Source organism: Emydura macquarii, unplaced genomic scaffold (assembly GCF_026122565.2).
Source record: "Emydura macquarii macquarii isolate MOO-44397 ecotype Brisbane River unplaced genomic scaffold, CSIRO-AGI_Emac_v2 contig_2897, whole genome shotgun sequence".
NCBI lineage: Eukaryota > Metazoa > Chordata > Testudines > Chelidae > Emydura > Emydura macquarii.
This window is the reverse complement of record NW_027133034.1, coordinates 14,595,538-14,605,857: the sequence shown is the minus strand read 5'-3', so window position 1 is coordinate 14,605,857 and position 10,320 is coordinate 14,595,538. Positions and strand designations below refer to the sequence as shown.

At 39.6% G+C, this 10,320-nt stretch overlaps 1 long non-coding RNA gene across 1 annotated transcript; it reads left to right on the top strand.

Moving 5' to 3' along the window:
* Positions 1-844: 844 nt before the first annotated feature.
* LOC137166959 (uncharacterized) lies at positions 845-9,903 on the top strand. The gene is made up of 3 exons (XR_010923900.1): positions 845-1,191; positions 4,802-4,920; positions 9,739-9,903. It is a non-coding gene; the product is annotated as an uncharacterized lncRNA (long non-coding RNA).
* Positions 9,904-10,320: the final 417 nt, after the last annotated feature.

Sequence of the window (10,320 nt, the reverse complement as noted above, 5' to 3'; positions counted from 1 at the left end):
GGAAACTGTTCTCATTAAAGCTCTTTACTAGAATCCTTTAAGATGTAAGACTACTAAAACCTTGCTCCAACAACAGTAAAGCCATTTTTACTCTTGTTAAAATCCTTCTTTTCATGTAACATGCATATCCTTGGATTGCCAGTAACCCACATAAAAGTAGTATCCACTGTTAAAAGCTATGCAAAATATTGCTAGCAGGAAATGCTTGATTACATATATCTTAAAATCTTTGGGGTAGAGGGAAGCAATGTCAGAGGCAGTACAAGATGCTAAATGTGTAATTTTCCACAATTCATTACAAATTGTGCATTTAGGCAACCAAATACCTAATTCAGGCACTCCGTACAATTATGTCAATTTTGACATCTAACTTAGATGCCCACATTTAAAATTTGGGCTCCCCTAGTATATTTACATATAAACCCTCTTATCTGATGTATGGAAAAGATGTTCTCTGATTATGTAGTGTCTCATTTGCTTACCAGAACTCCACAGGTAAAATATTATTGAAATCAATGGGAGTATTCTGATTTCACCTTGTCTCTCTACCTTTGCTATGGTCCATATTTAAATCCTGAGATTACATCCTACAGATGTAAGAACAAAATAAAGTTGAATGTAGCCCAGATGGGCTAACAATGTGAGGCCCTGTGTTGGGGTGTCTACCCCATACAAAGCCAGAATAGAGAAAATGGGTTACTTAACCCTATGACAGGTTGCACCTGGAGGAGAATCAGGGCAGATGGGGTCTGATGGATGATGAAGCCCAGCTGCATAGCAGCAGACTGAGATAATATAAAATCAGGAAGTAGAGCCCCACAGGGGACCACCAGAAAGAATTCTGCAATCATTCACTATTGAGGTGGGACGTGGGCTACAGCGGAAGTGAAGGTCTAGGAGAAGCATAAGCTATGGTTTCATCTAACAGCCACTGGGGAAGTGGCATAGTACGGGCAGTAGAATGGATGATTGCTTGAGACAGATCATCTAGTGAAATTTTGATACCCTGGAAGGGGAAAACAGTAATGAGCAGGCTGGAGGACCAAACCATGAAGAGGGAGCACTGAGTTATGAAGATGGACTAATTGAGTCCAGGGAGCGAGAGAGAGTCATGGCAAACAACCAAAGGAGAGGGCATCAGACTGGTCTGGAGCAAATCCCCGGATGTGGCCGCAAAGAGGTGCCAGAAGGGTGAGTAGTAAACCCTCTGACTGAAATTCATTCATTGACTTTGGATGGGGCAGTTTGCACATAGCTGGTAGAATCACAGTCAAAAGCTGGGAGCCTTTCCAGAAATGAGCAGTCATAAATCTGCTTCCACATGTGTGGGGTGAAGTCACAAAATGTGGGGCTCTCTTAAAAAATTTCCTTCCTCTGCTCATTGAGGATATGCTGCTTGAACTGGCTAATCTATTTCCTCTTGACAGCTGCCGCCTGGCTGCCAGATTCTTGTTTCCTATTCTTATTTCCAACCCTCCATCCCCCACAAACCCTTTATAATTATCGATGCCAGGGGAGGCTCTTGGAAAGCACAGCTTCTGTGCAAGGGAAATGTGTTGTGAGATAAGATGTATTCCTGGAAGGAGGCTATGTATATTTTCTTTTCATCTTGTAGTACTTTGTCTTGGATAGTGAAATTGGCTAAGTTTGGTTTTTGGTTTCTTAAACATTTTTAATAGTGAAGTGCAAGTGTAGTCCATTAAACAGCTCTCAGTTTCGCTACACAGCCTGTTTGAGCCTCTCGCAGCTGCATGTCCTGACCAATCTGTGCATTGGCCAGCTCTCCAGAATAGCTGAGCTTGCTCTGTTCTCCTCCCAGCTCCTCTGTGTGAGCAGACTGCATCTTCCTTCATAAAGCAACGGCGCATGCTCCAGGCCAGGGCGATAGGGCTTCAAAGGACTTTCCCTGCAATGACTATTCCTAGTTGCTCCAGGTCAGGGTGGGGACGGGCACTGAAACCAAAAGCTGGGAGTCTATATTTCCTGTGCTTTCAACCTGTGGCACTTGTCCCCCTACACATGTTATGCATGGCACATACCATTACCAGTGGTTAGCTGGCCGCCCCACTGCCCACTCAGATTTGGCCCTGCCAGTCTTGTCTCATGACAGAAGAGCTGCAGACCCAAATGTGAATGGTCAGTGGGGCTGCTAGTGCTGCTGTTCCTCACGACTGTTGTGGGGGTGGCTCCTGCATCAGGTGTCCACAGCAGGGGCCTGCCTGGAGCTTCCTGCTTCCAGCAGCCCATCTATCCTCTCAGGGATGGGGAGTGATGCTGCATCTAGTGGGCTGGGCTGGGCTGGGCTGGGAAGCAGGAGCTGAGCCTGCCATGAACTTGGCGAGGCCCTGGGGTCAGCAGATGCAGCATGGATGGCTCCACAGGGGCTGGCAGTACGTACTGTTTCAGATGTTTCTGGGTGAGCCCCAATTCACAATTACTCTCTGCAGGGCTGAGGCAGTGTTGAGGAAGATACAGTCTGATCTGAATGCAGAGAGGACAAAAGCCAGATGGGGGAGGGAATGGAGTAGATTGTGTTAAATTGCCTGGTGAGACTAGGGCTAGAGGAGGGAAAAGAAATTGGGAGAGACTGGGATTGACTGGGCAAAGAAATTGGGAACTGGTGGGGAAACGAGGTTGTGACTAGGTGGGCAAGGAGAGTTGGGTTGGGATGGGGAGCTACTGAAGGAAACAGGATTAGGAACCAGTTGGCTGGAGAGGGGGAGATTGGAGAAGGGGATGGGGAGACAGGCTAGTTGGAAAAGAGCCTGGGACTAAGAACCTGTATGTGTGTGGGAATGAGAGCAATGGAAGGGGAAACAGATCTGACAAGGAGATGAGTGCAGGGGAGAACTGGGACTGGGTGAGTGAAGAAACCAGAACAAGAGCCAGGAAATAGGCAGGGGAAAACTGAGATTGGATGAAGACCCTGTGGATGGATATTGGGAGCCATTGTGGGGAGGAGAAAGGAAGACGGAGGCAGACAGACAGACTGAAGAAGAATCAGGGAAGTGGGACTGGCTAGACCAGAAGACTCGGACTGATTGTGGGGAGGGGGAAAGAGTGGAAATGGGGGGAGATTGGGATGTTGACAGCAAACTCCAAGGGGAAGACTAAAGCTGGCTGTGCAAAGAGACTGAGATAGTGATAAGGAACTAGGAATGGCAAAGAGACACAACTGGGGCAGAAACAGTTTGGAGGGGATAGATCAGTATGAGTCAAATGTGGGGAAGAGGTAGGACAGAAGAATGTTCATGCTTTCCAGAACCTGGAATGCAACCAAAGATTCTTAGCATGCCTCTGCTGTCAGCAAATATCTGTGAAACCCATTGGTGAGGCATGTGTCTCAATCTTTTAGTGTTGGTCCACCTAGAAGATGGCAACCATTTATTGCTCTTGGTTACTCCATTAACTCAAGTGGCAGCGGTCTATGTGGTGTAACTGAAGCTTCTAGTTCTGCATACGAGTGTCAATATAATACCACATAACGAATGTCCTATTTTTCAGTTTGCTTTCTAAAACCTTAGTAAATTACACACAATTGATGATCAATTGGCAAGAGCAAATGGGACAAGTCGGGATGTCCAGGACAGGGCTGAAAAAGGGGACTGTCTTGAGCAAAACAGAACAACATATGGTCACACTATGCGTAGTGAAAGATACAGGGGATTGCTGGAAGAGAAATGAGGGTCTTATGGGTAATGTTAAATGCTTTCCTGGAGAACTGGATTCTATCCCTGCCTCTTCCACAGAGTTACTATGTGATGCTAGGCGAGTCACTGAAGCAAAACTTTAACAGTTTGTCACTAATTGTGTGTTGCTTGTTTTCTGGGTGCCCAACTTGAGATTCTGAGGTCTGATTTGCAGAAGTGCTGAGCACTCTCAGTTGCAACTGAAGCCAATGGGAGCTGTTCTTTGAACATGTAAAGCATTGTATAATGCTACATGATCTGAAAAATGAGGTCCTAGGTGTCTAAATTGGGCACACAAAATTAATGAATACTTTTAATCCCTGTGCGCATTCTCCATCTGTAAAATGGGGATAAAACCACTCCACACCTCACAGAGGTGTTGTAAAAATAAATTAATATTTGTGAAGCACTCAGGTACTACAGTGGTGAGTGCCATTAAAAAGCCCAGGAAGAAATTTTTGTGTCTTCCAAGTAAGTTTTGAGCAGTATACAGTAAGTAAGGCCTAGGCCATACATTGAACATTGGGGTAAAACAATGAACAGTGAACTGAATGAGGAAGTGGTCTTGTGAAAAAAAAGTATATGATCCTGCAATTAAAGATTACATCACAATACACACACACACAAGGGGGCTGCATTAAGGTTAAAGAGACAAATTTAATTGTGGCATTTCCTAACTTCTGAATGCTTGACTTTGCAAATTAATGTTTTAAACCTAGTTTTTGTGAGTGTGTAATACTTGTATAAAGATGCCTTATACCTGTGTAACGTATTTCCGTTCACATATGAAAATAAACTATAGCAGTGTAAACACCTTTCTACCAATAGGACTACATTCACTCTAGGGGATTGTACTGCTTTAATTGTGTCACTACAGTTAGTGATCCTACTTTTGTAGGGGTTAATCCATCCCATTTTTCTTTTGCTTTGCTTTGTATTATATGAAAAAGTCCAGCAATCTGACGTTATTTGAAAGCAATCAAGTAAACTATCGTTTACTGAATGATATGTAAAATTCACAGAAAAAACCTGAGGTGTGGTGGGGTGAGGTATGAGCTGGAAGTAAGATGCCAGGCTAGAATTCAAAATGACCATTTTTTGTTTTCTTTCAGCATGAGCTGAGATGCCTGCTGAGAGTGTAACAGAGTGGGAAAACTCGGAGCAATCAAGAAAAAGAAAACAGAACTATTTCTCCTTTTCCCAATAAGATGACAAAACTGAGCTGCTAGTGGTAAGAAAAAGAACTTTCTTGAAGCTGTGCATTGAATACTGATACAGAGCAAGCAGTATTTGATTTGGGGTTAATTTTCTGTTACAAGGACCACAGTGAATGAAGTTGCAGCTTGAGGAAATTCATACTAGTGAATGTAATTTCTGAGGCTGGAACCAGTTGCTTTTATTCATAGGGGTTGTGGAGAGAAATAAAGTTTCTCATTTACTTCAGAAATGTTAAGGAGGAAAGAGCAGGGGAGAGAGATCAATTTTGCTGGTTTTCTTCTCACCCTCACATTGCAGCGTGTTAGCTACACTCTGTCAGATACTGTTAAAGCTCATCATATTATGCTTGGTATGATGTGACAAGGCAGCAAGATGCAAGGCGAAGAATATTAAAATAACAAACACACACAAACCAAACATCTCTTGTCATTGCCCTTGCTGATCATTTAAAGGAACAAATACCTCAAATCCTAACAGTCCGATCTCTTCACTAAAATATAGCCTACAGTGCCTGTCGGGACTGGAAGCCATCTTAGAAATCCATAGTGACATGCCATTTTCTGTCTGAAAACAGGGTTTCTCACGTGTTTCAGTTTGAGGCACTCTGTGCTTTCACAAATTTATTGGCATGTGCTCACCTGAGGAGAATAGCTGTACTAATAAATCTGGAACATATAAATCTTGGAATTATCATACCAGTTTAAATGTCTTGTTGTTTTAGCCTGTTGGTGTCCTGTCTTTCTGATCACTTGCCAACACCTGATGCTTCAGAGGAAACACCTCAGAATGTGCATGGTGACTTTGTAATGATAAATATTGTTTGCTTCAATCACACCGAGACAGCTTTTAAAAATAAAAATGAGTGAGAGACTAGCACTTGGCATTAGAGATGTGATGCATGCTCAGCCTGGGTTTGGTTTTGTACAAAACTGCAGCATCTGAGATTATTTGGAATATCTTGGATAATGACCTGAAAAAATATACGAAGAGCTCATACAGTTTAAACCAGCTTAACTCCTTAAACGTTTCCTCAAGCTTGAGTCGCATTAGGGAGTTCATGGTCTGATTTCCTAATGCATGGCAGTCAATGGCAGTAGCAGGTGCTCAGCAACTTATTTATTTTTTTAAAATCAGTCCATCAGATACTTTAAGAAACTAAGCCAGTTTAACTCTTTAAAGTAGTCTCAATGGTTAAGATGACTTAAAATCCTCAACGGAGCTTTAACACATCTTAGCATTTAAAGCAGCTTAAATTGTTACCTCCTTAAAGTAGTTTAAGGCTATTGAAGAGTTTAAGTCCTTAAATCAAGTTATTACTTTTTACCTGGGTCACTAATAGGTACTCAGCCAAATTGTTAACCTCTTAGTGTCTAATGATTCCAAAAATAGTTTAACCATCACAACCGTACATTGCATATGGTCTTTAAAAAAAAAAAAAAAAAATCTTATATTTAGGTTTGCTTTTACAATCCTGCAAATGTATTTCTTCTTACCACTGTTCTCTTTTTATTACCTCACTTCTTCCTTATTTCTCTATTTTCTTCCAGTTTCTGGTGTTTTTCACTTCTGCACTGGTTGTTTTAAAGTAGTTTATTACTACTACATTGACTGTTTAAGGAAGTTCTCCTTAGAAGAAAAAAGATCTCTTCTTCTAAGGTGGTGGATTTTCTCATGCTCTGGAAAATGAGTTGTCTATATAATCTAGTTTTTCTTGAAAATCTGTTAACTTCTTCCCCTCCACAACATTTATACTTGGACTAATCAAACGATTTTCTAAATGAGTTGTCCACATGCACTCTCCTAGATGTGTTTGAAAAGGGACTCCTTTTTTGTGTGTGAATGCTATCATAAAGCTGCACGTAATACTCCCATTGACAAAACTGCCAGTTTAATAATGTCAGGATTCAGCTCTGTTACTGCTATTATTGCATATTGGTATTGCATAACTTCTACATCTTTTCCTCTAACACATTGGTACTATACTATATTACGTTCTCATTGGTACTGGTTCTGTACTTTAAGATTCATTTGGTTTGCCAGACCTTCGTTTCTGTATAATTTCATAGTTTTAGACTGAAAGTAAGGAATTTACATCATGACCTTAATCAACATCCAAATCTATATTTGCTCCTGATCACATCATTATGAAAGCCTCAAGATCTGAGTTTAGCTGTTTTCTGATCAATGTCCAATCGTAATGTACTGTACTGAAATATGTTAATAAAAAGGGAATACTGTGAGACGCTGGACTCTTTAATATGACGGTGGTTTCCTTACACTTCAATTCTGAGAAATGCTTTTGGTGGCACAAATCTTGGTGATACTTGGAGTTGGAACTGGAGGTCAGCAGACACTTCATTTTGTTTCGGTTCTGTGATCTTCAACCTTAAGTCCCAGCAAACTTGGCAGGTACCATCTGGCCTCTAATAGCTTGGGCCTTTTTTTTATACCCTTGTTTGAATCTAGGGACTTTTCAAATAGGTCTCTATTATTAAGCCACACCGTTAACTTGCCAGTTGGACCTTTATTCTTAAATCTGCACCTGAGTAGATTTTGGACCTTTTTATAGTTTCATCCCTAAGCATCCATCATTGTAGACTGAAAAACAGAGTGCTGGCTTGAGGGCAAGAGCTGAAATGTGGAAATATCAATAAATTGGTGGGAATTTGGACTAATTAACAGCTGAGAAAGAATGACCATATTTGACTTTACTGGGTCAATAATGAAAACATGGTGCATAGCTCATTGTCTTGATTTTCTCATTGATGCACATATAGCTTTTGATTATTATGTGAAGGTTGGGAAGGAAACTGATGAATAAAATTGTAAAACTAAATATAAAACATCAGTAGTTTTCTGTTCACTGTAGATTAATTTGCTTTTGTTTACAGTAATGAGAACAACGCTGGGTAAAATGCATAAATTATACAATGTAGGCTTCTCTTGCATAGTCAATTTGGTTTAATCTATTGTTAATCGAAGTTTAAATTGTATGTTTGATCATATTATTCATTGAAGCATGTATGTTTTTTAAATGCTTGTGAGTCAGCTGTCATGATGAAAATCCTTATTTAAATTTTTAGACTTAAACATTCAATTATGAGATTTATTTAGATGATATGAAATAGGCTGAATGGATACACAAAGCATATAATATATCATTGTTTAGGAAGCACTGAAGATTAATCCCAAAATAAAGACATAATTTAGGGTATAATGCTCACAGCAGAAGAGTATATTAAGCAATAAAGTGGCTTTTTTAAGGTAAATCTTATGATGAAACCAAGTAGTTATATGATAACTGTACAAGTTACTGTGACTATAGTCCCATGCTGAGTATTATCCTTATTATGTTCCAAGAAGACTTCCTAAAGCACAACATAAAACATGTTTCTTGTTTTGTGAAGGCTGACCATATAGAAATATATGAATTGCCTTACCGGATCACACGTCCAATCCAGTAAGGCAATTCGTGTTTCTGAGAGTGGCTTGCTTCAGAAGAATGTGTAAAAAATTCTGTAGTGGGCTTTGATCTACTCTCCTTTGAAACTGGAATAGAAAGCAAAGTGGAGAGGATCTTCCTTCTTGCATAGGTGTCTGGAAGGAGACAGATATGCTGTATGGTTCTGAGCGTGACTAATACAAAGCTCCTTTAACTCAGCTGTCTGGTTGTTTTTAGTAACAAGTGCCAATGAAAATAAGGAATCACTTGCCCTTCTAATTTACTACTCATTGAAGTGTCCACTTTTATTAGATTCTCATCCCCCCACCATTATGAAGTTATCATTTCCCTCTATTGCATGTCGTCATACAGTCACCTCACATTAGAGAGGTCGCTTCATTTTAAGCATTGCTTGCCCTTATATGCCAGAGTTCTCTTGGCCAAAGCCTTCCCAGTTAGCTGTGTGTTCTCACTTTGATGCATGGAGACCTTTTATGGTCTTAAATACTTGCTAAAAGTATTAAAGGGTGTGTAAATGAACTGTGTGCCCTAGTGCTGCAAGACCCCTATCCTGTTTCAGGGGTGTAGTGTAGACTTGTGGGTTTGAAGACCAGAGGGACCATTCATGCTCACCTGCAAAACACAGGCTAGATAGTTTATCTTTGCAGGCTTAAGTCTTTGAAAATGTATCAGTACAGTGTCAAATGTGTGGGGTTTTTTTGTGAATCATATTTCTTTTCTAGGACATGACTGACTAATATCTCCTTTTGCTTTTTATTTGCTGTGTACAACTTATGTACAAGGCCTCTTTCCATCTTGTGGAATAAATAAATCTCTAAATAATAATAAGAATAATAATAAATCTTTTTCATGGATGCTTTTATTTAAAATTAACTCTGGTATAAATTGGGATAATTTACATTGACCTCAATTAGGAGGGTTGAATACATTGACCTGAATTAGGAGGGTTGAATTTATTCTAAAGTATCTTTATGGAATGACTTTATCCACATAAAATAAAGTATTCAGTAACTAGACCCACCTTTTCTGTGTGCAGTCTACTGAGCAAAATGTTCCCAATTAATAATTTTTTTAAGGTGACTTTTTAAAGGTGAACTCATATCACTGTCAAAACAAACAAACAAAAAATCATGTTCTGGGTTTAATCTGCAGGCAAATAAGTGAGATGCCATTTTTGTTGCACCTGTAGCATTCTAACTTGAAAACTCATTGATACTGAAGGTTCAAAATGTCTCCCTTTTATTAAAAGATCTTTTGTTGACCAAAGGGAACAACAAACAAATGTAAATGTTGGAAAAGCTTTTAGGCTTTTTTTTAATCTTAGTACTTCATAACGTATTGAATACATCTTATGTTATCCTCCCACAGTGGCAACTACTAACTTCAAAGAATTCTACTTTAATCACCACAGGCCTTGACAGTCCTGGACCTTAGGATCTATGAGTACTCGTTGCTATGTGCTTTCTATTATCTACACTCATAAATATGATGGTCAAATGTTTAAATCACAACTGCTGCTGTGTAATCACTGAAATACCCAAACTGTCATTTTGGCGGTGGATTTTTTTAAGTCTCTGTAAGCCTCAAGCTTTATAGATCTTTGGATTGACTTGAGTGTTTCCTTAGTTTTTAATTATTCTTTATAATGCTGCATCATATGAAGTGACTTACAACCCAAGGGAAAAAAGATAAAAAGTGACGTTTAATACATTTTTGTAGAGGCTTTTATTTCAAGTCTTCACTTGAGTTTCAAGGCTTTTAGGCATACAGAGAACAAATTGTGGGGGAAGTTAAAAAGAAACACATCAAGAGAGAAGGTTTGAAATAGCAGGCAATTTGTTTTGTATTTGGCTAAATATTTCCAATAAAGTGGATCTTCACAAATAACAAAAATTAAACAGCAGGGTTATAAAAATGCAAGGAACAATTATTTCATATAATGTTTTACCT